General features: G+C 35.4%; 1 long non-coding RNA gene across 4 annotated transcripts; it reads left to right on the top strand.

Moving 5' to 3' along the window:
• The first annotated feature begins 198 nt into the window (after positions 1–198).
• On the top strand, positions 199–27,086 carry LOC149795946 (uncharacterized). Of its 4 annotated transcripts, none has more exons than XR_016422456.1 (7): positions 199–278; positions 832–942; positions 5,320–5,465; positions 12,363–12,470; positions 12,806–12,863; positions 22,861–23,195; positions 26,596–27,086. It is a non-coding gene; the product is annotated as an uncharacterized LOC149795946 (long non-coding RNA). The 4 variants fall into 4 exon arrangements; XR_016422458.1 differs by having other exon boundaries at positions 5,320–5,489; XR_016422455.1 differs by having other exon boundaries at positions 5,320–5,630.
• Positions 27,087–27,759: the final 673 nt, after the last annotated feature.

Here is a 27,759-nt window from a genome sequence, read left to right as displayed (position 1 = left end):
GCCATTATATTTGTACATAAAAACTGGACCCTGCCTCCATAAATTAAGGGATGTCAAAATACGAAACTATCCAGTGAGACCTTATTCCGAATGTGACCAAATCTCCCCGCTCATTTTCCACAGGTGCATCGGGCAACAGTCTATCATTTTTCTGTTTTGGCGGAAAAAGAGGTTTCCGAATGAAATGCAATTTCCGTCAATAAACTGAGATTCGTGAGAGGCAATTTGTTTTTGAATAAATATATCTCATTAAGAATGGTCAGTTAGCTTTAAAGGAGGTTTGTGTTGAATTACATAATTATTTTATACTCTGTCTTTATAAATTGTTGTGTTTTTTTTGGTAATATTTTATTCAAAACGTTTTCTGCAGTGATATGCAGCGAGCCATTTTATGAACTAACGATTTTAAACCATACTTAGGAAACAAAAACAGACTCCTAACTGGATACATGCATAGATACACACACACACACAAACACACCATTATGGTATGTCTCCCCTAATGCATATTCAAGTGGTGTTCAGTTAATACACTTGCCTATGTACAAAATGATTTTATTTGTTGTTGCTCCATTCGTCTCCATTAATGACCATTACTGTTTTTAGGGAGACTCTCCACCACTATGATAAAGTACCAGTGGAATCTAAAATCAACAATAGCAACAACAATATGTCACACCGACCAGAACATTTCTGTCATTTGAGTCAGGTCGTGAAATAATTATTTATCGGCCAGATGGAAACGCCCGAGTGATATTCATCGTATAGTTGTAAATGACATCAGTTCTATCCATTGAACAGTATGTGGAAATTTCTCTATTTAACTTCTAGTCCTCAGATGCGGTCCACGTGGATGGGATGTCAAAAACAAGTCTCAGGAATTTCATTAGCAATTGCCATCAAAATCCTGTGCTGTACTCCAGTAAAAATAATGGCATTACAGTAAGTATAAGTAAGTTCAAGGCAAATAGACTTTAGTCTTTGAAGTAGCCTTAACAAACTAAGGCAAGATCTTGATTTTAATCTTTGTTAAAGTGCGTTTTTTTCTAAACATTAATTGGGGTAGGGTATTATCATTATTTTCCTCCTGAATCAAGTACCTGTGGAATGTGGTCATGTAGTCACCAAATCTGAGCATCCTATGACCCATTCCACCCCATGTTTGATATTTGGACAGTTCTGTTGGGTGTAGGATCAACATCATATGACTATCAACAAGTTGAAATTCGCTGACACCATGTGGTTATATCTTTAGACAGACAAGACAAAACTATAGCATTGATGAAATTTGATGTGGAACTCACCATTTGCATTCCTAGTCACAAGGCTATTCAAATCTCGCAATCTACATGTCAGTAACATCAGAGGTCCAGTAGCCACGTGGTATCAGCAATGTACACTGTTATAGGTGGAACCCCAGCAATCTATTCATATACGATACTCCTAATTTTCTTTGTAATGAGCTCCAGTGTGCCAAAGTGCTTGGTATTTTGAGGTGACCTCTGACATGAGGCACCCAGAAGTGTGTCTTGTTACTGTGGCATTTGAGAAATACTGCGACTGTCAGTAGTATGGTATCAAAGTGTAAAAAAAGAAAGAAATTTGGGAAATATTATGAAAAGGCAACACATTTAATAAAAGGTTTCAAAATTAAATTCATAAATTCATAAATTTAATTAAGATTTTTGCATGCCCGATTTGTAGTAGATTCATTAAATAATTATGATTTATTTTCTTATGATTTTGTAACTGACAACAATCTCTGTAAACTTAAACTATATGCCCCATGAGTAGAAGGCACATTTTGTAAACTTGAATGGATGACTGGATTCTTTTATAACTTTACACTCCAGATCTAAGAACCCACATTGAAAAATATCGCGACTTTGACAATACACCCATAATGGAACATCCACCAGTTGTATAACACATTTCCTTAATATCTTTATTCATGTGACCAATTTAGCTTGTTTAAATTATGAAGCAAATGGCATGTTGACATTCTGCTTGGCATGATTTTGTGAATGAAAAGTTATAAGAAAATTATTGGAACTGGATATGGTATGAATGGGATTTGATGACACTTAAATATGTCAGGATAATGACATGAAATAAGATGTATTTTTATACCATGAATACAGTTGTTCTTCACATTTTCAATCATGACTATGTGAACTTCCCAACATTATGCTTACATGTGAGTTATTCAAATATGATACATTATGACAATATTGAAGTTCTTGAACCCAGCAAACAGTGCCCATCCATGTCCAAAATGGCCGCCACTGCAGCCATCTTGAAAATCTTGTTATTGAAACTACTCCTGAATGGATGGCCATATGAACTAAAAGTTCATAGGTCAAGCTGATGTGTAGTTGGTCCTAAATAAATATTGTGCCACTCAGACTCCAATATAGCCAATACAAACGCCATCTTGAAAATCTTTTTATTGTAACTCCTCATGGATGATAATATGAAAATGTGAGTTCTACGATGTCTTGCTTGTCCTTAAAAAGAATGGTGCCAGTTTGAATTCTAGTATGGCTTCCATAGCAGTCATCTTGAAAATTTTACCACCTGAACTGAAAGACATATTGATGTGGGGTTTTCACCAAAACACGTCTTATGATGTCCAGTTATCTTAAATGAAAATAGTACTGATGTGACATCCAACATAACCATCACACAGCAGCCTTGTTGACAGTCTTATCACTACTCCTCCTGATTGGGTGGTATCATGAACATGGTGTTTACACTCAAAGACTTCTTATGATGTCAAGTTGGTCCTGAATGAAAACGGTGCCGTTCTTATGTTGGAAATGTCCATCACAATAGCTATCGTGTAATTCTTGTTATCACTACTTCTTCGCATGGACATGGATTTTCACCAGAAGACTGCCAATTATATCAAACTGGCTCTAAATCAAATGATGCCAGTGTGAGGTTCAATATGGCTGTCACAGTGGCCATCTTGAAAATTACATTATCACTATTCATTCATGAATTTCAAGTCATATGGGGTTTCCACCAGAGGACCTCTTATGATGTTTAGTTAGTTTCTAAATGAAAATGATGCCAATCTAATATGGATGACAGAGTGGAAAAACCTTGCTATCATTACTTCTCCTGGATTACAATGTAATGTTGTATTTGTCTGAAATTAAAATGGTGATCATCTGATATCCAGTACATGGCCATCTTGAAAACTTTCTTTTCTGTACTCCAGTCTAATGGAAAGTCATTTTGACATTGGGTTTTCATCAGAATAATAGTTCTTATGGTGTTTAGTTGGTCTTTAATGCTAATGACTAAGTCTGGTGGCTCATCATAATGAGATTGTCAGGGTCAGTGACCACAGACTGCATCATGTACTTACTGTAATATATATATATATATATATATATATATATATATATATATATATATATATATATATGGAATCACACTATTAAGAAGTAAATTCATTCCTGTTTTAGATCAGTCTCTAGGATTCGATTAAGTTTACTGTTGCATTACTGAATTCAGAAATAATTCAAGAAGAATTATTTAAATTGTACATTTGAGCTTGTAAAGTGCTTATTGACTATGGATTAATGCATTACTTTGATTTTCCTGAATTCCTTCAAAAATATTCTGGATTTTATCATTTGTATTATAGGACATTTAAAATTACTGGTATATGACATTCATTCAGAAAATTTGTTATTTTTGGACATTTAATTAACAATACTGTGTCTTTTGAATTTTCAGTTTGTATTTTAAGGGAAATAAATTGTGTATTGAATTTAATTAAATTGTTGGTTTCACATTCATTTAGTTAAGACCTAGAATCACAGCTTGCCATTAATACAGATTACCAGTTGAGGTATTTGCTTATTGATACTTGGACAGCAACTGATCACAGAAAGGATAAGCAGCAGCATGTCATAAGTAGACTTTCTGTGTCAACAAACAATGGCATACAGTAACATTGTACCCATCCTGCAAAACTAGCAACATAACCGACTCATTACAGCCTGAAGTATATTATCCAATTGCAAGGGAGAAAGTGACAGTCACTGATGTATGTTCATTTGTAGCTACAGATATGGTACAATAAAACAATTATGTGTCAATTTGTTATGAAATCAGTTAGCTGGACAGTGATGATAACATATTGAATGCACTGATGGCTCAGAAAGAAATCAATTTATGTTTTAAAGTGTTAAATGACAACAAAACTCATTTTGAATTACAGTATATTTAATGAATATTTTTAAAACCACATCCAGTTTACTAATGCCTTTCCCAATATCTTATTTTTAATTTTATACTTGAGACATGTTTTAACCTGGAATCATGAGACCGGTTTTTAAGCACAGCAAAGACCACGCCAATGCTAAAAATTACTGACCAATTACTATCTTTAGCTGTTTTGTTGTTTATCCCCATACTGATCTCAGTGATGAAAAGTTTTCTTGGCCATCACAACATAATAGCAAGAAACCAAGCTGGATTACATGCTGGGTACTCAACAGTAGATCAACTACTTTCTTTACATGTGTTATCAGAAATGTTTGAAGACAAAAGAAACAAATATGTATCTCCTTTATTGATTTAAGCAAGGCTTTTGATTGCTCTCATATGCTACCTGCATGAGATCACAATACCAAAAAATGTTTAAGAGTTCAAGATTATGAGTATTTACAAATCAGAACTTTGTTCACTTAAATTGTTTAGATAAATAATGAATTGAGACATTTCATTTTTCAGTGGAGATGTACAGAAAAGAAAAAGCTTAGTATTGTGAAAGATAAGTTGGATGTCTTAAAATAAATCTGCATTTAGCACTGGATCAACATTGATGAGGACTTCTTCACTATTGAATATAAGACTGATGTAGGTTGGATGGGGCTAGAAAATCAGGACATTGGGCAAGTAAAGATTATGCAAATGAAAAACATTGTAGACATTCCAAGAAAACAAATGATGATGTCTCAGTCAACATAAATTCATGACATTCTTCAAGTAGGGAATACACATTTGTGAGAGGACAGTGCTTACTCCACTTGGATTAATAAATTTTATGAACAAATGTGCTTTTTTCAGACCTCAGTGGACTTCAAATGGATTACATGTACATGCATGTGTATTTGTTATTTCATTTACTTTATGTTTTAGAATTGTTAACTTCACATTTTTTCTTGGTTCATTTAAATAGTTACATGAATCACATTTTTGACCTTTCTAAACCAGGCCACATTATTACTCTGAACTGGGTGAAAGAAAATCATTTTTCACTGCAGACTTGATCCTTTGTCTTATATTCTTTTGTTGCAGCATTGTGGAATTCTCACACTATCCTGGGATGAAAAAGCTTGTATGGGTTTAGCTCTGATGACTGTGATAGATGTTCATCTTCTTCATTAGCATGAACTGGTCTACAAAGTCAGAAGACGATGGATGGGGGATGAAGCACTTCAGCGGTAGAGTTCCAAGCCTTATTAAAAGTGAAGTTTAAAATTACAGTAAAGCTACAGTTTGATGCTATTGCTCCAATATTGTCTCTTTCATGATTGCTTTATGCTGGGATTTCTTACCAAGTCACCAATGTCATCACTTTGACCAGCACCTGTGACTTTAACATTATAGTAAGATACATTTCTTGACTGGCATCTTGATGCATGGAGATGCTGTTCCAGTTCTGATTTTCCCATTATTACAGATATCAAACAACTTTGTTGTACATAATTTAAAAGTTAACTCAGGCAACATATACACAAATGCCAAAACCACTACCAGGGATTACCTAATCAAAAAGCTTGAGTGATGCTATATTTAGGTGGCCTGCCCTGGATGCTCATCAATAGGTGATTAAGTAATTATCTCCTGCTTGATAGAGGGGCTAGTTTGATTTGGTCAGGGTATTAAGTAAATATCTCCTGCTTGATAGAGGGGCTATTTTGATTTGGTCATGGTATTAAGTAAATATCTCCTGCTTGATAGAGGTGCTAGTTTGATTTGGTCAGGGTATTAAGTAAATATCTCCTGCTTGATAGAGGGGCTAGTTTCATTTGGTCAGGGTATTAAGTAAATATCTCCTGCTTGATAGAGGTGCTATTTTGATTTTGTCAGGGTATTAAGTAAATATCTCCTGCTTGATAGAGGTGCTATTTTGATTTGGTCAGGGTATTAAGTAATTATCTCCTGCTTGATAGAGGGGCTAGTTTGATTTGGTCATGGTATTAAGTAAATATATCCTGCTTGATAGAGGGGCTAGTTTGATTTGGTCAGGGTATTAGTAAATATTTCCTGCTTGATAGAGGGGCTAGTTTGATTTGGTCAGGTATTAAGTAAATATCTCCTGTTTGATAGAGGGGCTAGTTTGATTTGGTCAGGGTATTAAGTAAATATCTCCTGCTTGATAGAGGTGTTATTTTGATTTGGTCAGGGTATTAAGTAATTATCTCCTGCTTGATAGAGGGGCTAGTTTGATTTGGTCAGGGTATTAAGTAAATATTTCCTGCTTGATAGAGGGGCTAGTTTGATTTGGTCTGGGTATTAAGTAAATATCTCCTGCTTGATAGAGGTGCTATTTTGATTTGGTCAGGGTATTAAGTAAATATCTCCTGCTTGATAGAGGTGCTAGTTTGATTTGGTCATGGTATTAAGTAAATATATCCTGCTTGATAGAGGGGCTAGTTTGATTTGGTCAGGGTATTAAGTAAATATCTCCTGCTTGGTAGAGGGGCTAGTTTGATTTGGTCATGGTATTAAGTAAATATATCCTGCTTGGTAGAGGGGCTAGTTTGATTTGGTCAGGGTATTAAGTAAATATCTCCTGTTTGATAGAGGGGCTAGTTTGATTTGGTCAGGGTATTAAGTAAATATCTCCTGCTTGATAGAGGTGTTATTTTGATTCGGTCAGGGTATTAAGTAATTATCTTCTGCTTGATAGAGGTGCTAGTTTGGTTTGGTCAGGGTATTAAGTAAATATCTCCTGCTTGATAGAGGGGCTAGTTTGATTTGGTCAGGGTATTAAGTAAATATCTCCTGCTTGATAGAGGTGCTATTTTGATTTAGTCAGGGTATTAAGTAATTATCTCCTGCTTGATAGAGGAGGTGCTAGTTTGATTTGGTCAGGGTATTCAATAAATATCTCCTGCTTGATAGAGGGGCTAGTTTGATTTGGTCAGGGTATTAAGTAAATATCTCCTGCTTGATAGAGGGGCTAGTTTGATTTGGTCAGGGTATTCAATAAATATCTCCTGCTTGATAGAGGTGCTAGTTTGATTTGGTCAGGGTATTAAGTAAATATCTCCTGCTTGATAGAGGGGCTAGTTTCATTTGGTCAGGGTATTAAGTAAATAATAATCCATTGTCTTATCTAGATATTAAGACAAAAACAGTTTTGTAGTCTTTCTTATTTGTGATCAAGAAAGGAACAAAAGATTTAAATTTTAAAACTTTCTTCAGAATATTGTTTAACAATTTCTACTTTTTAAAGCCTATTTTCTTCAAAAGTTGAAGTAAAAGTATTCCAGTTGTAGTTCTGTCTGCAACTCTGCAAAGTCACAGTGGATGATGTAAGGTAGACAACTCCAAAATTTGCTAAATATTGTTATGTGTGCTGACACAGAACCTTCCAGGCTGGAACCATATTGGTTCAAGGTGTTGCTACCCTTATTGAACCAGTCAGTTGTTTTTACATGCCATACTAGTTGTAATTACTAGCAAGACAGGTGTTCAGTATAAGAAAATGCTACATTAGGCATGCTGATTTGTTTATATTTGTTACAACGGATAATTAAGAGGAGAAACATAGTATTCCCCTTTGTTTTTTATTATTGTGTTAGAATTTGAAATATAGATGATATTTAGGAAAACTAAATTGTACAGTGACACCTTGAACCACTGTAATGGCAATTTTTGGTACCTCAAACCACTGTAATGGCAAGGTGTGATACCTTGAACCACTGGAATGGCATGGTGTGATACCTTGAACCACTGTAATGTTAAGGTGTGATACCGTAATGTTTTGTTTACTTATTCCATGTGTTTGTGTATGAATGTTTGAGATAGAGAGCACTTGCACTTTTATCACTATATTTCATAAGCACTTGTCCATGATTGGAGGTTGGGTAGTATATGCATGCATTCAACCCATATAATATTGATTTTTAATTAAAGGTACAAATGTCACCTGTGCGAGCCAGCATGTTCTTATTTTAGGCAAATTTAGTAAGAATTTAATATCAATGTAGAAAGATTAAACAGTGGTGGTAATTTTCGCAATCACTTGACTAAAATTTATTACATGGGTTTCAGAAATTTTTAAATTTTTATTCACTAATCTTGAACATGGACTAGACAGTTAATGAGTGGTGTGGAGCTTATGTTCTTTTGATTAACACAGTAACATACAGCTAAAAAGTGCCGGTAGTAGAATAAAATAGGGAAATTATTGTAAAAAGAGTGTGATGATGAAATGAAAATCAAAGTGAGATGTGAGACAGGAGCAATAATTTCTGCTGCAGCAATCAATGGTTCATGGAGTACACTGTGACTGACATGTCACCAGTTCAGCATCAATCCAAATATTCTGATTATGCTTAAATCATCTAGATGGCAAAGATCGGAATTAGAATAGAAAGACCGTAATTCCTCAGAGGTAAACATATATTTATATGAGACAAATAAAATGATATTTCCAGGTTTTCTATTAAATATGTAACAAATTTAAAATTTTCATTTTTGTATTTAAAAATCAAGAATATTGATTTTCCTTTTTATGATATACTCATTCGTACATGCCAAGCATTATACTTTTGGCATAATCATTACACTTTTTCTAACAGATTACATTTTATGCTAAACTATATATGAATTGTGCTTTTCTGCTCCATTAAAAAATAACATTAAAATTAAAATAAAGCAATACAAGTTGTTTTGTCAATTTTCTCTTTAATTTCACTCATATAAATTTGAGAATATTATTTTAAAAGGTGACTGATGTGTAAGAATAGCATACATTCACTTTCCTTATTTGCTATTTAAAGCAACTGTATATGATCCATTTCCAAGAGAACAGACATGTTACTTCAAAAGTGAACTTTGTTTAACAGATTCATTTGATTGATATGCTAGTTAGTTAGTGAAGTTTTTAAAGAAAATTTCACCACATGTTAAGTGGAACACTTTACAAAGTGAGTTGTGGAGGGTATATGATAGAAAATATTAGAGCAGATGGATCTTTTCAAACTTCAAAACATCATATCAGAAAAAGGGACAAATCAACACCGCTTTACAAACTTTAAAAGAAGAATATGTGAGTAATGTAATACACCTGAGCATTTCACTATGATCATTGTAGGATTCCTATCATGATCTTTTTGTGTACATTACGCATGTAGGCTAGTTGAAGTGACTGCTGAATATATTTTTTGTGTTTGTATTCTAGATCTAATCCATATAGATTTTGCAGTTTATGACAATAATTTTTACGAGCTGCAGAACCAGGTTGTGCTTTTTTGGCCCTTTATAATAGCAATAATTACACCTATACATCTGGGAGGTGGCATGTATGTTCATTTAGTATTGCGTGGTTGATCTGACATTGATTATATTTGTTTGAACCATATATCTGTATCACAAATTGAAACTGGTTACATGTAGGTGCTCTCTTTGATGTCTGCATGTAAATATTTTTAGATGCATCTACTCGGACTTGTATGATCTCAGTTATGTTTGAATTTCATTAACACTGTAATGCTAGCACTATTTACAAAGTGTAAATTGAGAGGATATATAATAAATACAAACTGCATTCTTGTTTTGCATTGAATCATGGAATGAACTCATTTGATACGGCATTTAAATATGCATTGTCCTGATGGCCTTAATATATCCCTATCTTGTTCTTTCAGCAGACTTAAAAGAAAGCATGCATATTCTTATATGCATGTGTCACTTACCTAATTCCTTATTCAGGGACAATTTTAACTTATCCATATCTTCAGTTTAGATCTCAACACTGGTTTGTGACTATAAGATGTCTTATGATGTCAAGTTGGTTCTAAATGAAAATGGTGCTCTCCTGATATCACCAAATGTCTTATAAATGTGGACTTTATTCTAAGTGAAACAGGGTGCCAGTTTTTTCATCCAATATGGCTGCAGCAATGGCTTATTTGAAAATTGTATTAGTAAAGAATATCAGAAATGGTTAAGCAGTTAAAAAGAATGAATGTGGTGTTATCTTTAATTCCTGGAAATTCTTTTTAGCCATTAGAGCTACAGACCCTTAGAGGGACTCTTGTTTTAATGTACACATAACCTTCCAGCCTTCACCAACCTCATGCAAGGTTTTACCCTCTACATCAGGCTAAACAAGTTGGAATCAAATATCCTCTGTACATATTATACTAAAATATCCTCTGTACATATGTTTCTCATGCTTTTTTTTTTCAAGAGCACAACTTCAGAAACATTCATGATATCTCTATGAAAAGATTTGTGCTCTAGATGTACCTGTTCCTGTTGTTAGTTTATTTATCTAACTATCCATCATTCAATTAATTTCCATGAGATTTTGCTTACAGACCATAATTCAGACCGTGATAACTTTAAATCTCGATGAACAGTTTAGTCTTGTTTTTCACATGTACCTTTGCTATCAAGAGTTCTTCAGCTTCACTAGTCTTATTGTATTCTCATTTATTTTTCCATACATCCATCGGTCGTTATAACAAATGTATTATCCAAGTAATGTACAGTCAAATCCATTCCAAGTAATGTACAGTCAAATCCATTCCAAGCAATGTACAGTCTAATCCATTCTTTGTAATGTACAGTCAGATCCATTCTAAGTAATGTAGTCAAATCCATTCCAAGCAGCTGTAATGATATAACCGGTGGAATTTTCGGATTTGCAGCAGAACACTTTTGACGATGATATAAATACAATGTTTAATAATGGTAGACTTGAATGAGTAACTAATTATGAAAATGTGCTAATATATATAATCCAAATATTGGATTTGATAAACATAAGAATGCACCAAATTAATGATGAAAAATACAAATAAATTAATATAGCAAATATAAAGACAAGGGATGAATGGTTCACAACAATTTGATAATGAAACGATGGATATTGTTTACTCAGGTAGTAAACGATGTCAAATTTTACTCATGTAGTAAAATGCATTCACTCAGGTAGCGAAATTATGGTGATAAAAAAGAGGGACAGATAGACAACTTCTCTTTACAGTCCCGAAAGAAACACTGGGTTTTACGAACCCCAAAATTAGCCCATGGCTAAGAAATTACATGTACGGAGATACACTCCACCATCAGTACACTGTTTCAGCTCCACGGCTGCTACAGTCCAGCTTCACAGCTGCTATAGACTCTGGACACTAGGATAACTCCGAACATTAGACCTTCCGGACACCCTGGACATTAGACACTCTGGTCACTTCAGACACAGACACTCTGGTCACAGACAGAGACACTCCAGTCACAGACAATAGACATTCTGGACAGTAGACATTCCAGGCACCCCAGATATCAGACAATCCAGTCACAGACAGTAGACATTCCAGACAGTAGAGCCTCCGGACATCGACACTAGACATTCCGGTCACATATGCTAGACAGCCCTACAGTTGAAGATGTGCAAGTCCTTGAAGCAGACTGCCCACTGACAAGACTATTTCGTATTGTAAAGAAATGTACATATGGTGAGGTATTTATACACATACAGTCTGTGCAATGTAGACATCCATTTCATCCCATCAAGAGCACGAATCGCACATGTGGCATGGGATGAACCAAGCTCACTATTTTGAAATACGACACAATATACATAAATCACCCTCGGGTATCGTTGTACACAAAAAACGAAACCTGAGTACATGTATTCAATAAATAAAAGAGTTTAATTTTGTGACAGCAGCCACTAGCAGAAAGTGACAAGTGAACTTCTAAAACAGGCAGTTGCTTAATGGAGGTTTATTTCAGCAATCGTTTATCTAAGTAAAGTGAATTTTGAAGAAGGTGATTGCATAATACAAGCGAACAGTTAAGGCAGGTTCACTGTAACTCAAAAGCCATTCAAGGTATTTTTTTAAACTTGATAAACATATTACACCAGTAGCCCAGATATGCTTTTCATTATTAAAAATTTGTTGGCTTTAATGTATAGAAATGTGTTCATCAATACTTCCTTCCTTCATTCCAACATTCCTTTCACATCACACTTTTTATTTTGAGCATGACTCCAAAGCATTCTAAATGTCTGTATAAAGCATGGTAGCCATCAGGCTATCAATCTCACTGTTTCTTTCTCAATAATTCTTCCAGTTTACTTTCATTTTCAGAGCGTACCAAAACCATCCATGACGTCTTTACGAATTATGATAAACATATCAGACTGCTTGGTTAGATGTGTATTAACTGTACATATATCATCTTTGTAAAAATGTCAGGTAAGTTGCCTAGATGTTTCTTTTGCTTTTACAGACTCCTTTAGTTTTAATTTTAATTTAAACACATTACAGATTATACCTCTCTGCTGTCCTAAGAGTTAGAACATCTGCCTCAGATGCTGAACTTTACTGGTTCAGACTATAAGTCTGCAGCCTGAAGCCCTAGTGCTGATATCACTATAAACAGCTGTGCTGCAGACATTGTATCGATATGACAAAAATTGTTCAAGCTAAATTAAAAATCTAAATTACACACACATTACATATATCATTTTAAGGATGATTGATATAATTGACATCATTTCATTCTTTTCAATTGTTTGTTATATTTTTAGATATGATGAAAGCAGCTTGGGTCCCACCTTGGAATATAATTTCTCCTGTACTGAATAGGTAATTATTATAAAGAGCTTATGTGGTGGACTTTCATCCATCATTCTTTGCACATGTTTGTTTACACTGAGCTACTGGGAAGGTTGACACCATTCTTTCTATACACATTCATCTGAAGTTCAGGTTGATCCTCAATGAAAAAAATGATTTTGGACATCCAGTATGTCCACAGTGTCAGCCATTTTAAAAATCATGTTATCACAACTTTTCCTAAATGTCACTTCCCTTCAGTTGATGGTCATATTAACATAGGGTTTTCACCAAATGACCTCTTTTGATGTAAACTTGGTCCTAAACAAAAATGTTGCTGATCTGATAATCCAGTGCACACTTGAAAAATTTGTTGTCAATATCTTCTTGAAAATATGGTTGTTTTCACTGAATGGCTTCATATGATGTCTATTTAGTCCTGAATGAAAATAGGGCTGATCTGATATTCAGTATTGCCTCTATGATTGCTATTTGGAATATCTTGGCATTTATCCTACTGAGTGGATATTTATATCTTCATAGAATGTTTACTACACATGTTGGAAAGATACATAAAGAATATGTTGCCAAAAAATTAAACTTCTTACAAATCTTTTTATTTCTACTCTTGCTGCACGGATTGTCACATAAACATGGAGTTTTCGCTAAATGACTTGTGCCAAGTTGATCTTAAAATGAAAATGGTACTTTAACATCCATTATAGGTACAATGGTGGCCTTTATTTCTGGATTTTCACATCAATATGCATTTCACTAAATAACTTCCTGTGCTGTCAAGCTGATCTTCAATGTAAAGGGTACAGATTTAACATCCAAGATGGCATACATCCATCTTGAAAATCTCATTGTTTCTCCTTTTGAATAGCTGGTTGGATTGAAAGAGGTTTTTTTGCTGGAATACACTGTGTGAAGTTGTTTGACCCCGATGAGCATATTGCCATCGGCCACACAGATTGCCCACCATGGTAGCCATCTTGAAAATCTTGTCATTATTACTCCTACTTCATAGATGTTCTTATCTGCATAGTGTTTTCACTAAATGACTTCTTGTGATGTTGGTCTGAAATGAAGAAATAATGGCAGTGTTATATTCAGTATAGCCACCAAGGCATCCATCCATCCATGACTATGAATAATTACTGATGTGTAAAATGAATGACACAGTATAGTCACCATGCCATCCATCCATCCATGACGATGAACAATTATTGATGTCTGAAATGAATGACACAGCATAGTCACCATGGCATCCATCCATCCATGACTATAAACAATTATTGATGTGTAAAATGAATGACACAGCATAGTAACCATGGCATCCATCCATCCATGACTATAAACAATTATTGATGTGTAAAATGAATGACACAACATAGTCACCATGGCATCCATCCATCCATGACTATGAATAATTACTGATGTGTAAAATGAATGACGCAGTATATTCACCATGGCATCCATCCATGACTATGAACAATTATTGATGTGTGAAATGAAAGACAGTATAGTCACCATGGCATCCATCCATCCATGACTATAAACAATTATTGATGTGTAAAATGAATGACACAGTATAGCCACCATGGCATCCATCCATCCATGACTATAAACAATTATTGATGTGTAAAATGAATGACACAGCATAGTTACTATGGCATCCATCCATCCATGACTATAAACAATTATTGATGTGTGAAATGAATGACACAGCATAGTCACCATGGTATCCATCCATCCATCACTATGAACAATTATTGATGTGTCAAATGAATGACACAGTATAGTCACCATGGCATCCATCCATCCATGACTATAAACAATTATTGATGTGCAAAATGAATGACACAGCATAGTCACCATGGCATCCATCCATCCATCACTGTGAACAATTATTGATGTGTGAAATGAATGACACAGTATAGCTATCATGGCATCCATCCATCCATGACTATAAACAATTATTGATGTGTAAAATGAATGTCACAGTATAGTCACCATGGCATCTGTCCATCCATGACTATAAACAATTATTGATGTGTAAAATGAATGACAAGGTATAGCTACCATGGCATCCATCCATCCATGGCTTTGAACAATTATTGATGTGTAAAATGAATGACACATTATAGCTACCATGGCATCTGTCCATCCATGGCTATAAACAATTATTGATGTGTAAAATGAATGACACAGCATAGTCACCATATCATCCATCCATCCATGACTATAAACTATTATTGATGTGTAAAATGAATGACACAGTATAGTCACCATGGCATCCATCCATCCATGACTATAAACAATTATTGATGTGTAAAATGAATGACACAACATAGTCACCATGGCATCCATCCATCCATGACTATGAATAATTACTGATGTGTAAAATGAATGACACAGTATATTCACCATGGTATCCATCCATGACTATGAACAATTATTGATGTGTGAAATGAAAGACACAGTATAGTCACCATGGCATCCATCCATCCATGACTATAACCAATTATTGATGTGTGAAATGAATGACACATTATAGCCACCATGGCATCCATCCATCCATGACTATAAACAATTATTGATGTGTAAAATGAATGACACAGCATAGTCACTATGGCATCCATCCATCCATGACTATAAACAATTATTGATGTGTGAAATGAATGACACAGTATAGTCACCATGCCATCCATCCATCCATCACTATGAACAATTATTGATGTGTGAAATGAATGACACAGTATAGCTATCATGGCATCCATCCATCCATGACTATAAACAATTATTGATGTGTAAAATGAATGACACAGCATAGTCACTATGGCATCCATCCATCCATGACTATAAACAATTATTGGTGTGTGAAATGAATGACACATTATAGCCACCATGGCATCTGTCCATCCATGACTATAAACAATTATTGATGTGTAAAATGAATGACAAGGTATAGCTACCATGGCATCCATCCATCCATGGCTTTGAACAATTATTGATGTGTAAAATGAATGACACATTATAGCTACCATGGCATCTGTCCATCCATGGCTATAAACAATTATTGATGTGTAAAATGAATGACACAGTATAGTCACCATATCATCCATCCATCCATGACTATAAAAAATTATTGATGTGTAAAATGAATGACACAGTATAGTCACCATGGCATCCATCCATCCATGACTATAAACAATTATTGATGTGTAAAATGAATGACACAGCATAGTCACCATGGCATCCGTCCATCCATGACTATAAACAATTATTGGTGTGTGAAATGAATGACACATTATAGCCACCATGGCATCCATCCATCCATGACTATAAACAATTATTGATGTGTAAAATGAATGACACATTATAGCCACCATGGCATCTATCCATCCATGACTATAAACAATTATTGATGTGTAAAATGAATGACACATTATAGCCACCATGGCATCCATCCATCCATGACTATAAACAATTATTGATGTGTAAAATGAATGACACATTAGAGCCACCATGGCATCTATCCATCCATCACTATAAACAATTATTGATGTGTGAAATGAATGACACATTAGAGCCACCATCGCATCTATCCATCCATGACTATAAACAATTATTGATGTGTGAAATGAATGACACGATATAGCTATCATGGCATCCATCCATCCATGACTATAAACAATTACTGATGTGTAAAATGAATGACACATTATAGATACCATGGCATCTATCCATCCATGACTATAAACAATTATTGATGTGTAAAATGAATGACACATTAGAGCCACCATGGCATCTATCCATCCATGACTATAAACAATTATTGATGTGTAAAATGAATGACTCATTAGAGCCACCATGGCATCTATCCATCCATGACTATAAACAATTATTGATGTGTGAAATGAATGACACAGTATAGCCACAATGGCATCCATCCATCCATGACTATAAAAAAATTATTGATGTGTAAAATGAATGACACATTATAGATACCATGGCATCTATCCATCCATGACTATAAACAATTATTGATGTGTAAAATGAATGACACATTAGAGCCACCATGGCATCTATCCATCCATGACTATAACCAATTATTGATGTGTGAAATGAATGACACAGTATAGCCACCATGGCATCCATCCATCCATGACTATAGACAATTATTGATGTGTAAAATGAATGACACATTATAGATACCATGGCATCTATCCATCCATGACTATAAACAATTATTGATGTGTGAAATGAATGACACATTATAGCTATCATGGCATCAATCCATCCATGACTATAAACAATTATTGATGTGTAAAATGAATGACACATTATAGATACCATGGCATCTGTCCATCCATAACTATAAACAATTATTGATGTGTAAAATGAATGACACATTATAGCTGCCATGGCATCTGTCCATCCATGGCTATGAATAATTACTAATGTGTAAAATGAATGACACAGTATAGTCACCATGGCTTCCATCCATCCATGACTATAAATAATTATTGATGTGTGAAATGAATGACACAGCATAGTCACCATGGCATCCATCCATCCATGACTATAAACAATTATTGATGTGTAAAATGAATGACACAGCGTAGTCACCATGGCATCCGTCCATCCATCACTATGAACAATTAATGATATGTGAAATGAATGACACAGTATAGCTATCATGGCATCCATCCATCCATGACTATAAACAATTATTGATGTGTAAAATGAATGACACAGCATAGTCACCATGGCATCCACCCATCCATCACTATGAACAATTATTGATGTGTGAAGTGAATGACACAGTATAGTCACCATGGCATCCATCCATCCATCACTATGAACAATTATTGATGTGTAAAATGAATGACACAGTATAGCTATCATGGCATCCATCCATCCATGACTATAAACAATTATTGATGTGTAAAATGAATGACACAGCATAGTCACCATGGCATCCATCCATCCATGACTATGAACAATTATTGATGTGTAAAATGAATGACACATTATAGCTACCATGGCATCTGTCCATCCATGGCTATGAATAATTATTGATGTGTGAAATGAATGACACAGTATAGCCACCATGGCATCCATCCATCCATGACTATAAAAATTATTGATGTGTGAAATGAATGACACAGTATAGCCACCATGGAATTCATCCATCCTTCACTATGAACAATTATTGGTGTGTGAAATGAATGACACAGTATAGCCACCGTGGCATTCATCCATCCTTCACTATGAACAATTATTGGTGTGTGAAATGAATGACACAGTATAGCCACCGTGGCATTCATCCATCCTTCACTATGAACAATTATTGGTGTGTGAAATGAATGACATAGTATAGCCACCGTAGCATTCATCCATCCATCACTCTGAACAATTATTAATGTGTGAAATGATTGACACAGTATAGCCACCATGGCATCCATCCATCCATGACTATAGACAATTATTGATGTGTGAAATGAAAGACACAGATTGCACACATGGAAATTGTAAACACAATAAAATAAGATAGAATTTAAAGACTCTGTTTGGCAAATGCATACACTGGAAATTAAAAGACAAATGCAACACTGGAAAATGCAGACACCTCTCTCTAGATCAGGACTGGAAAATACACTTACTGAAAATAAAACACATATTCTCCATTGGAAAAGGAACACAATGGAAAATGAAAGGAAAATGTGGAGTGAAAACTCTTTGTACACACTTGAAAATTAATGCAAAATATAGCTGTGGAAAAAGCAACAGACATCTAAACTACCAACAAATGCATGGACTGGAAAATGACATACAAAGGGAGATATGAAATATCCATAACTGATTTAAGTTAAGGTAGATATTGTCGTGTACTGAATCGTTTCTGTTCTGTTGTTAACATTAGTATATTCTGAGAGAGCACTTTTATTATTTCTTCTCCCTATCATCATCATATTAGTGGTGCTGGTTTTTATTGCTATCTTTTATTGCAAAGGTTATCTTTCTTTGTGTCTGTTATGATCTGACATTCAATGTGGTGGCTAACTTGATAATTTTGTTTCGTCCTTCACTTGAATTGATAGTCAGAGTGACATGATGGTCTCAGTTAAAGCCTTCTAATTATACTGAGTAGGTCATAAATAAAAATGGTGATGATCAAACTGCCAACATGATGGCCATTTTGAAAATCTTTTTAAGACTAGTTCTTTTAAAGGGATTGTCATGTTGATATGGAAATTTAATTTGGCCATCGGACATTTATTTTAAGGTCAATAGACCTGACTTAGGCTTTTTTCTGTAATGTCTTGTAAGGTGATAATACAAAACATGTATGATTGGATTTTTATACCTTAAGCTACTGGTAGTTTGTGCATACTGTTCAAAAAAATAAAATAAATTTGCCTCAAAGGAGTTCAGAAATGCTCATAAGAAAGTGAGTTCACAGTTTTTAAATCTAAAACTCTATGCATTCAATTTTATTGATTAATTGAAATTCCTTAGGATCCAGAAGTCGCTCTTAAATGTTATGTTATCCCATGTCATACTGCTCCGGTGGACTAGTGGCTAGAGCGTCTGCTTTGGATGCAGGAGGTCGTGGGTTCGATCCCCATCCGAGTCATACCAAAGACTTTCAAAAATGGTACTAACAGCTGCCTCACCTGGCACTCAGCATTAAGGGTTTAGCGTTGGGACCTGTCAGCCTGTTGTCAAGATAATGTGACTGGGTGGGACATCATGCTACATGTTAATTAATTAATCGTGGCAAAGAAAGATTGGGGAGCAAGCCAGAAAGCCTTTCTACAGTTATACATGAAAGCTATACCAGAAAGCCTTGATACGGTTATAAATGAAAGATATACCGGAAAGCCTTACTACAGTTATATGTGACTGGGTGGGACATCATGCTACATGTCTGGTGCATGACACCCTAGTGCTAGACATCAATCTTAACTGCCACACTGCAGACATATTAGCAATACGAGTGAAAAGCATTTAAGCTATGTTAAAAATCCAAATCACACACACACACACACATCCCCCTTCATTGGAGTAGATCACATTTGTAGGCCTTATGTTTACTGTAAATGACTTTTCCTTTTGCATATTATATACCTCAGGGAAACATGTGAAAAAACACCAGGATTTATTAATTAATCGTGGCAAACAAAAATTGTGGAGCAACCCAGAAAGCCTTACTACGGTTATACGTGAAGGCTTTACCAGAAAGCCTTGCTACGGTTATGCATGAAAGCTACACCAGAAAGCCTTACTATGGTTATATATGAAAGCTATGCCAGAAAGCCTTACTACGGCTATACATGAAAGCTATACCAGAAAGCCTTACTACGGTTGTACATGAACGCTATAGCAGAAAGCCTTACTATGGTTATACGTGACAACTATATCAGAAAGCCTTACTACGGTTATACATGACAGCTATACCAGAAAGCCTTACTATAGCTATACATGAAAGCTATACCAGAAAGACTTACTACGGTTGTACATGAACGCTATAGCAGAAAGCCTTACTATGGTTATACGTGACAACTATACCAGAAAGCCTTACTACGGTTATACATGACAGCTATACCAGAAAGCCTTACTACGGCTATACATGAAAGCTATACCAGAAAGACTTACTACGGTTGTACATGAACGCTATACCAGTTTGCCTTACTACGATTATACATGAAAGCTATACCAGAAAGCCTTACTACGGTTATACATGAAAGCTATACCAGAAAGCCTAACTACGGCTATACATGAAAGCTATACCAGAAAGCCTTACTACAGTTATACATGAAAGCTATACCAGAATGCCTTACTACGGCTATACATGAAAGCTATACCAGAAAGCCTTACTACGGTTATACATGAAAGCTATACCAGAAAGCCTTACTACGGTTATACATGAAAGCTATACCAGAAAGCCTTACTACGGTTATACATGACAGGTATGCCAGAAAGCCTTACTACGGTTATACATGACAGCTATGCCAGAAAGCCTTACTACGGTTATACATGAAAGCTATACCAGAAAGCCTTACTACGGTTATACATGAAAGCTATACCAGAAAGCCTTAATACGGTTATACATGAAAGCTATACCAGAATGCCTTACTATGGTTATACATGAAAGCTATACCAGAATGCCTTGCTATGGTTATACATGAAAGCTTTACCAGAAAGCTTTACTACGGTTGTGCATGACAGCTATACCAGAAAGCCTTACTACAGTTATACATGAAGGCTATATCAGAAAGCCTTACTATGGTTATACATGAAGGCTATACCATGTCATAGATTAAAATGGGCTTCTCACTAAAAGACTGGTCATATCAACTTGAGGATCTCACTAAAAGACTTATCATATCAGCATGGGGTTCTCGCTAAAGGACTGGTTATATCAACATGGAATTCTCATTAAAAGACTGGTCATATAAACATGGTTTTCTCACTAAAATACTGGTCATATCAACATGGGGTTCTCACTAAAAGACTGGTCATCTAAAAATGGGGTTCTCACTAAAAGGCTGGTCATATAAACATGGTTTTCTCACTAAATGACTGGTCATATCAGCATGGTTTTCTCATTTTGACTTTTTATAATATCATTAGACTTAAAAGAAAATATTGCTGATATAATGTCCAATATGTCCTCCTTTGTGTCCATCTTGAAAAATCTTGTATTGCAACTCCTCCTACATGGAAGGTCATAGCATGAGATTTTCACTACAGTACTTCTCATGATGTCTAGTTCATCCTAAATGTAAATGGTACTGACCTCATTTCCAATATAATGGCTGTCAAGACAACCTTCTGGTCACTACTCCCCTGAATGAATGATCATTGCGATAGACTAAAATACCTATAGTGATTTTTACTTTGTCCTAAAAGAAAACAGTGCCAGTCTGACATCCAATATGTTCATAACTTCATCTAATTTGAAAATTTTGTTATTGCTGGAAAATACCCAAGATAGTTTCAAAACTCAGGAGTTAAAAGGAAGAAATGGTCTTCAGTTGGTGAATTTTTTTTTTCGCCCAGTAGACCATCAGTCCTATCAAGGGATTCTTGTCTACAGTTGATTCTTTGTGATTAACCCAGGCATGTCTCATTGCAAAGTGTAAGGGAGGCAACTCTGCACTTTTACTAAATGGTGCAGGTTTGCTGACATAGTATAATGTTTTTTCACCATAGACACCTTCAGTAATATGTAAATGAAGTTATGTTAATACATATAAGCAGTTCATATTGGTTAAAGGTATTACTATACTAATTGAGTTATTATTACAATAATTTATATATTACTACACAATTTGAGGTAATTCTGTACTACTTGAGCTACTGCTACACTAATCAAGGTATTGGAACACTAACTGATATATTAATACATTGCTTGAGACACAGCTATACTACTTGAGGTACTGCTACACTAATTGAGGTATTACTAAACTGGCTGAGGTACCAGTACACCAAGTTCACAAATCACATGACATTTCATTGTTTTAATTTCCTTTAACATGCTATAAAATTATCTTTTCTTTTTAAGCCATTGTAATCAGATCCATAGAAGGGTTATCTTCCTTAAGAGTTTAGCATGGTGTTCATTTCTTCCATTTGTACAAACTTTATATAATTTTTGATACCTTTACATCATATTTCTGCGTTAAAACAAGAAGGCAGTTATTTGTATGTACATGTCAGACATTAGTTGTATGTAACTGTGTTCCTTTTCCAAGTAAGGGTTCTTCAGTCTGACTATTTGTAATGCTTAAATGGGGAAACAGTTACTGATGACATGGTGAGTAGGGAATTTCTTGCAAAACAATATCAAATATAAATTTTTGTTACCTGTCATCTGTGTTGGTAATTCTGTTTGGTTGGATGATTGTTAGTCCCTGTAAATATGTAATTTATTCCTATAACTGTACAATCAAGTAAATTATAGAAACATCCTACAGCAAAATCTCCATTACAAAATTATGTTCTAATTCAGCTTGCTCAAATAATGGAAATGCTGATCAAAGCCATCTTCCAATACCTCCAGCAGTGATGACAGAGGGGAAATAACAGTCACTAAACCGAGGCACTCTGTATTCATCCATCCATCCATCCATGATATGAACCTGTCCATGACATGAATCCATCCATGAGGCCAACACTTATTTTTACTTCCATCAGGTGAAGCAATGTTACAAGACTTCAAGATCCCACCTTGATTAGGGAACAGTTCATTGCAGGTTAACCCAAATTAAATATTTAGATACCTTGAGAGGATTCCAAGATCTAAATAAGGCATGGTGGCCGTGACACCCAGACCTGATTGTCAAGGTAATAGTGTAATGAAACTTTATGAAATTTGGTGTATAGATCCATTATGAGGTTTCCAAACGCTGATTGTATATTGGTGACATTGACTTGTCACTGTTACTTTTGTACAGAAGGGTGCATATGGCAGTTTCTCTCAATGTGACCATGTAAGCAAGATATCTTAAAGAACTATTGAAGCAAAACAGACCAAATTAGATATTTTGATGCCTTGAGAGGGCTTCAGAACTTGAGTAGAGTCTGATGACTTTAATTTCAAGGCTACATGGTCCGAGTAGGCTTTAGTGACTGGGACCTTATTTTCAAGATCACAGCGCATTATTGTTCTTTTAGTGAAAAATAGAACGCATAATAATCTGTAAATATGGTACTCATAGACTACCAGATTGAAAGTGGGTTTAGATGCCTTGGAAATTTCCAAGATGTTCCTGCTTGCGTGTTTGATTGTGTGTACATGTATGTGTGTTTGTTTTGGTATACTTGCGAGGACCTGACTTTGGTTGCACACCAGCTTCTCGAGGACCTGACTATATTTTCAGGACTTGCACTGACAATGGATACTTGCACTGAGCATAGATACTTGATCATGTGTCGACTGAACATGCTTAATCATGTGTCCACTGAACATAGATACTTGATAATGTGTCCACTGAACAGATACTTGATCATGTGTCCACTGAAGATGGATGCTTGATCATGTGTCCACTAAACATAGATGCTTGATCATGTGTCCACTGAACATAGATGCTTCATCATGTGTACACTGAACATGGAAGTTTGATCATGTGTACACTGAACATGGATGTTTGATCATGTGTACACTGAACATAGATGCTTGATCATGTGTACACTGAACATAGATGCTTCATCATGTATACACTGAACATGGATGTTTGATCATGTGTACACTGAACATGGATGCTTGATCATGTGTCCACTGAACATAGATGCTTGATCATGTGTCCACTAAACATGGATGTTTGATCATGTGTCCACTAAACATGGATGTTTGATCATGTGTACACTGAACATGGATGCTTGATCATGTGTCCACTGAACATGGATGCTTGATCATGTGTCCACTGAACATAGATGCTTGATCATGTGTCCACTGAACATAGATGCTTGATCATATGTACACTGAACATGGATGTTTGATCATGTGTACACTGAACATGGATGCTTGATTATGTGTCCACTAAACATGGATGCTTGATCATGTGTCCACTGAACATGGATGCTTGATCATGTTTCCACTGAACATAGATGCTGGATCATGTTTCCACTGTCATACACTACCAGATTGAAAGTGTGTTTAGATGCCTTTGAGATTTCCAAGATGTTCCTGCTTGCACGTGTGATTGTGTGTGCATGTATGTGTGTGTTTTGGTATACTTGTGAGGACCTGACTTTGGTTGCACACCAGCATCTTAAGGACTTGACTACATTTTGAGGACTTACACTGACAGTGGATGCTTGCGCAGAACATAGATACTTGATCATGTGTCAACTGAACATGGATGCTTGATCATGTAAGACTCAGATGCTAATAAATATTGTTCTGTTGGGGCGGGGGAATACAGGAGAATTACTCAAAAGACAGTTTTGATTCTTGTGACTTAAATTTTTCAGCCATGCAATCAAAATTAATCGATACAATAATACTACATATGCGCATGAGTTATTATATACTTTTGAGAGAGTGACATGTAAGGTGAAGTTGTTTGCATTTGCAATATGTACAGTGGAGAGGATGTTGGCATACCTCTATGCTATGATGATGTAATGTGGTTTACATTTCTTTGGATAATGTACTTATGGAAATGGGGCCCCGATTGGCCGAGTGATCTAAAGCACTCACCATTCCGGATCACTGCCATATAACCTCTGTCTGCATGGGTTCGATTCCAAGGCTCAGCTAGCAAGGGTACGTGGGAAAGCCTGCCAGTAGCTTCTCGTGGGTCAGTGGTTCTTCCCTGGGTTTTCCAGGGTTCTTCCTCCACCATTTATACTGGCTGCCATGTATATCTTGTGCTGAAAAAGGGCGTTAAACCCTAGAACAACAACAACAACTTATGAAATTTTACAGGATCTAATCAGACTGCTAACTAAAATGATTGCTCCCTTGTGCTAACATAATCAGCCTGAATTGTCTAAAGAACATGATCTTTAGCACCTAATAAAAAAGGAGAATGAATTTTGCCTGACTAGACAACACCAGCTTCTGAAAGTGCAATGTTTGACTTACCAATATAAAATGTAAAAAAAGTTATTGGCTCTTTTTTTAACAGTTTACCTCTGATGTCCAAAAAGTGAAAATGGCCAAGTGGAGATAGCAGTTTTTTGAATGGTGCATATCTGGAGTAAGGCGAAACTGTATACTCTGTAACCCATATTACACCCATCAATCATATACCAAAATAAAGTGAATTAAAGGTTCTTTGAACAATACCAAAGAGAGACAGAGTTTTTTTTTAAATAACCAGTATAACCAGTGAGGAAACCTGGGGAAATTGTTTTTCTTTAAATTTCTAACCCTATGCAAAATGCGAAACTGTAGAGTGCCACCTCCATTTTCAGTGTACACATAATCAAGCATCCATGTTCAGTGCAAGCAACCATGTACAATCTACACATCAAGCATCCATGTTCAGTGTAAACATGATCAAGCATCTATGTTCAGTGTGCGCATGATCAAGCATCCATGTTCAGTGTACACATCATCAAGCATCCATGTTCAGTGTACACATCATCAACCATCCATGCTCAGTGCAAGCATCCATTGTCAGTGCAAGCATCCATATTCAGCACATGCATCCATTGTCAGTGGAAACATCCATATTCAGTGCAAGCAACCATGTACAATTTACAAATCAAGCATCCATGTTCAATGTACACATCATCAAGCATCCATGTTCAGTGCAAGCATCCATTGTCAGTGCAAGCATCCATATTCAGCACATGCATCCATTGTCAGTGGAAACATCCATATTCAGTGCAAGCAACCATGTACAATTTGCAAATCAAGCATCCATGCTCAGTGCAAGCATTCATATTCAGCGCATGCATCCATTGTCAGTGGAAACATCCATATTCAGTGCAAGCAACCATATTCATTGTACACATGAGCTTTAATCATGGTTATGAAGAATTTCTTTTCCAAGTAGATATTCAGAAATGCAGATGCATCATGGGTACAAAAAATATGTGCCTTGCATGAGATTTAAGTTACTTTGAATGGAGATAGATAGGGTTTACACTGTTCAGAGTGCTACTTTATTTTGCTTTTTTAGAAAATATCTATTCTTACGAATTTTATTGTCAATGTTCTTAACAAACATTCACTGTATCACAGGGAAGATCCCTACCTTAGAAATAAGGATGTTTTGCTTTTTAATTTCAGGTGAAAATATGGCAATGACTTTCCTTGGCAACAGTTGCTAGTGGACATTGATGGGAGAAACAGTCAGATCAAGATAATAGGAATAAGCAGTTTTACTGAAAGAATCAAGCACAAGGAAAACGGTTGAGATGCATCTTGCCAAAATGATGGTTTAACATTTAAGAACCTGAGTACCTGATTTTAGCATGACCTTTTGCACTGAGGTGGTGTTTATAAGTTCACCTCACTGTAGGTGCTCCATCTGGCAGTAACGGGTTGCTGATAGCACACATATATACACAAACAATCACAAACAAACTGTATGTGCATTTAGTAGTGGAATTGAATTCTACTTAAGCTGGGACCAGGGCAGATTATTCAAGTCTTGCAGAGTGGGAACAACCTAAGTGATACGATTTTTGTTAGGGTACATTGCTTGTAATTTAAATCAGAAGACATTCTTCATGCTTGGATCAGCCTGGCACATATTCTACTTAAGCTGGGATCAGCCTGGCACATATTCTACTTAAGCTGGGATCAGCCTAAAATATGCTAGTAAGAAGAGAGAATCCAATACAGATATTGAGCCTTTATTATACACCTGGTCACAATGCAAAGACTTTCTAACTCACATCCTTTACCTCAAGGAAATAATTGCCAATATATCTTAGACATAAGGACAAGGTGATACCATTTAAGAGTTCTTTTAAAACTCCCCTATTTCAACTACAAGACCAGACTTAAAAACTTACTAAAATTTACTTCCTCAATTATTGTCAGCATGTATTTCTTTTGTAATTTCATGATTCTTTGTTGTAATCTTGTGATTGTATATGATTTTATGTGTTATCCAATAGTGTAAATTGCCTAGAACTTCTAAACATTAGGTGCAGTACTAAGCCCTCATTATTATTATATTTTTTTCTTCCAAGACCTGTATTAAACATTTCTTTATGCATGTCTATATTTTGTTGTGTTTTTGGACCCTTTTTGCTCTCTTGTTATGTTTGTATCTTAGGCAAATTTTCACTGAACTCTGAATGCATGAATACTGTGGAATCATCCTGTGAGTAACATGTTTTAATATCAGTAGATATGTAAACAAGTAATGCAATTTTATCATTGTCTCTGCCTTCTGACTCTTAGGTATTATTAATCTAAATCATCAGGAAACATTTTGAAATA

This window comes from Sinohyriopsis cumingii, chromosome 7 (genome assembly GCF_028554795.1).
Source record: "Sinohyriopsis cumingii isolate HCF-2022 chromosome 7, ASM2855479v2, whole genome shotgun sequence".
NCBI lineage: Eukaryota > Metazoa > Mollusca > Bivalvia > Unionida > Unionidae > Sinohyriopsis > Sinohyriopsis cumingii.
Note: the sequence above shows the minus strand (reverse complement) of the source record. Positions and strands in the feature narration are given on the sequence as shown.